Source organism: Limulus polyphemus, unplaced genomic scaffold, assembly GCF_000517525.1.
Source record: "Limulus polyphemus unplaced genomic scaffold, Limulus_polyphemus-2.1.2 Scaffold2670, whole genome shotgun sequence".
NCBI classification, from domain to species: domain Eukaryota; kingdom Metazoa; phylum Arthropoda; class Merostomata; order Xiphosura; family Limulidae; genus Limulus; species Limulus polyphemus.
The window spans coordinates 160,434-164,043 of record NW_013668280.1 but is presented as its reverse complement, the minus strand read 5'-3'; the positions used below and the strand labels follow the sequence as shown (position 1 = coordinate 164,043).

The window sequence follows — 3,610 nt, the reverse complement described above, 5'->3', positions numbered from 1 at the left end:
AAGCAATGATGGGTACCCCTGTTCAGAACGCATTCTTTATTTATTTATACCAAACTCGTTTGCCTCCTGAGGCACAAAGGCATGTCTTCAGACTTACAACGTTTAAAAACCGGGTTTCGATGCCAGTGGTGGGCAGAGCACAGATTGCCCATTCTGCAGCTTTATGCTTTACTACAAACAAGATCTCCAGAAATGTCTCGGGATTGTGCCAACGTGCTTAAAGATTATATATAATACAAATAACATAAACTACTTACATGGATGGGACAGGATTAAATAGTAGGAAAGCATATGAAACACAATAGACTGGTAAACTCCACATTTCTGTTTTTTTAACTTGTAATCGTTCAGGGCCTGAATGAGGCTACAGTAAAGTAGTCAAATGCTTGACAAAAAAATAAAAATTTCGACTTTACTTATTTATTGTATATTTATTAATTTTACCCACGTTAACAATCTCAGAATATAAAAATAAAAACTCATATTTATTTTAAAATGATATACTTGTCGTATAAATTCAAAATTAAATTTGTCGTAGAAGTATATATATATGTAGAAGTATAACAAAAAGAACTGTAAATTTCTTAAAGACAAGTAGAGATTATTAATATCGTATAGTTTGAAATTCAAGTTAGAGGTCTGTGAAAATAGCATTACGAATTAAAAGGGTATGGAAAAGAAAACGTATCTGTAATACATTAACTTCTTTACGTCCTTACATATCTAATGATGTTCACTTCAAAGTTTTACATATGATATATCTAAATTTGTGTTATACTCTTTCAAAGCTGGACTACAAAATTATCAGCTTGATTCATTTTTGCTAAACTACTGTGATAGAATTAATATTTTTAACAAAATGATACAGTATTAATTACCCTTCCCGACGGCGAGGGTAACATTTCATTCCTGAGTGTATGCTTGTGAACATCATAACCCGATAAGTTTTTATCAGATGTTAATCAAATTTAGAACAACACTAAGTGTCTTTGGATCTATTTTTTTATTTTTTGTTATAATGCAATATACATACATTATTTATGTACTCAATTTTACACTTACCAAGATTATTAACTTAGTCTGTGGATTAAACATCCTAAGCTTGTCGAAATCTCGTAACATGTTATTCTGATTGTAGCTGAGAATATCGGTAACAGTGTGAGTACTCAAATACTGACTTGTGAATTGTTTTACTACATAACATACTTACACATTCCCAGTTACCCCGTTAAATAGATTTAGCTAATTTATTTCTACGTTGTTAAATTGCTTTTCCCAAAAGGTATTCATAATTAAAGATAAAAGTAATGACATTTCGTGCGCAATAAACTTTTGAAATGATCTCTCTCTCTCTTTAAGCCATGAAAAGAAACAAAAACAAAAGGCTTTTAAATCAGTATAATTCAGAATGAAATATTTTACAACAGATTTAACGAATATAAAATAATATTTAATATATGTTTAATAAAGTAGTAAATCTAAACTACACAGAACAAAAATTAAAGTTTTTTATTTCTACTTGCTTCATATTACTTGTCTGTGTGACATCTAAGGTTATCTGCTTACAAACATGGGTGATCTATTTTTATAAACTGGCATTAACACCTATTACATATTAATAATAGCGTTGTTTCCCATTTCAGTTATCTCGAAATGTGCTAAACACATTTATATTTTCGTAAAAGTTAAGCATCTAGACAATCATCGTTATTCGTGTATGTTTCTTGTTTTTTAACCAATGGAAATATTTCTACCCTATCGAAAACAACCAATCAGAAAGATGGTGAGTAAGGATACCCTAATTTTGAGATCACGTGCAAATATCAACCCATCGCATACATTATCTTGAAGAGTATATATTTAGCCACATTCTTAGATTGTAGAGTGAACAAGAATTTCAAGTTTTTACGTCTCAACTTCTACATAAATCGCAATAGAAGCGAAGAGTGTGATATTCTGTAAGTATTCTTAGTTCACAAAGTATCTCAACTAATGAAAACTTATATTTACAGTAAATAGATGAACGGAACTAAAAACCGGTTTTTAATTTAAAATGGGCTGTAACGTAAACTAATTAAAAACAATAAATATTGATTATATATAGATAATTTAATAAATAATAGAAGGACGTTTCATGATCTAAGTCTCAAATTTCAGTTTCTAGAAAATAAAACATCAACGATTACGTTTTTTTACAGGTATTCAAGCAAAATGAAGCTGATATTTGTAATCGTGACCCTCTCCGTCTTGGTTTATGGGTATGTTAAAATTGCTACATTAATTTAGTTCAATAACAATCTATTTATATAAAAACAAAGGTGTGTAATGGGTTATCTGCAACATGCCTACCATGAAGATTGAACTCCGAGTATTAACGTTTTAAATCCCCAATCTTACCTTTGAGAGACCGGAATAAAATAATAACGATTTAGTAATGATATTTAATTTCAAAGCATAATTGTTGGAAATAAAATTCGGAACTTAATAGCTCTTCTTCCCATAGCATATGCTTAAGAAATTACTTATTTCTTGGAGACCAAGCGTGTTAAGTCTAAATAATTTGACTGAAATACTAATATTACAATTAAATTATTTTAACATATTATAATAGTATAATTGCCTCTAAAATAAAATAAAAAATATTTTCATATATTTAGCATAAGATCTTAGAATAAACGTAATCTTTTGCGCTATGTTTGATTTTGAGAACACTTATATTGTATTTGATTGGTAATGGTGGGATTTTTAATATGAATCTAACAAGGACAGGAGTCTGGATTTATACATCGAATTCTGTCACAAGGCTGTGTGCACTTTGGTGGACGTGAACTCATCACTCTAAAATTGTTATAAACTCCTTTACATATAAGTTAAATAAACATCCTTAAAAAATCCAGACACAAGTGTAGAAATAAATGAATAAATTATTGTATTGTTTTGTAGTGGAGATTATTTGTTTGAAATATCTTATTGTTTTAGATTAAGATGGACGACGTTCCAATCAAAGGCCTGCGCTTTTTACTCAGGCTCATTTGAGGAGAAAAATACGGGTAGCTATACAGAAAAGTGTGGATGCTGCAAAATATGTTATGCTGTAAGTACGTTTTATATTCTATGTTCTGTAACTTGTCATCACAAATGTTTACCAAATTTCCTTTCTTAGCAAATCTCAAATCTTGACTAGAGTTCAATGCTATCCTATCAACATAAGCGTGATAATACGTATACTTTTCATATCCGCGTGCAGGTAATAAAATATTATTCGACTTTCTTACAAACAATTTAACTTAAGCCCTAAGTTAAGTGAACTCTACCTCAACTAAAAAGGGCACTGAAATACCACGAAAGGTTTTATTGATGTATTTTTATCGGAAAAGCAACGTCTAATAAATCAGACCAGAAACACTTTAACAAAAATCTAACACACTAATTCTGTTGATAGTTTAAGGAAAGTATGACGGACAAAAAGTTGAACGGTCATCAATGTGACTTGATCAACGGACCACTTTGTAAACCGGGATATGTTTGCAAATCGATTCTATTTATAGATTTACGATTTCGTATATATATATGTGTTTCAATAAAAATAGGTTAAAAGATAAAAGTTACG

General features: G+C 29.9%; 1 long non-coding RNA gene across 1 annotated transcript in view; it reads left to right on the top strand.

The window, feature by feature from the left end:
* The first annotated feature begins 3,049 nt into the window (after positions 1 to 3,049).
* The window catches only part of LOC111087805, a 2,266-nt gene continuing 1,705 nt past the window's right edge, over positions 3,050 to 3,610 (top strand). Inside the window, exon 1 of the long non-coding RNA XR_002612448.1 lies at positions 3,050 to 3,094. This is a non-coding gene — a long non-coding RNA (uncharacterized LOC111087805). The remainder of the gene's footprint in view (positions 3,095 to 3,610) is intronic.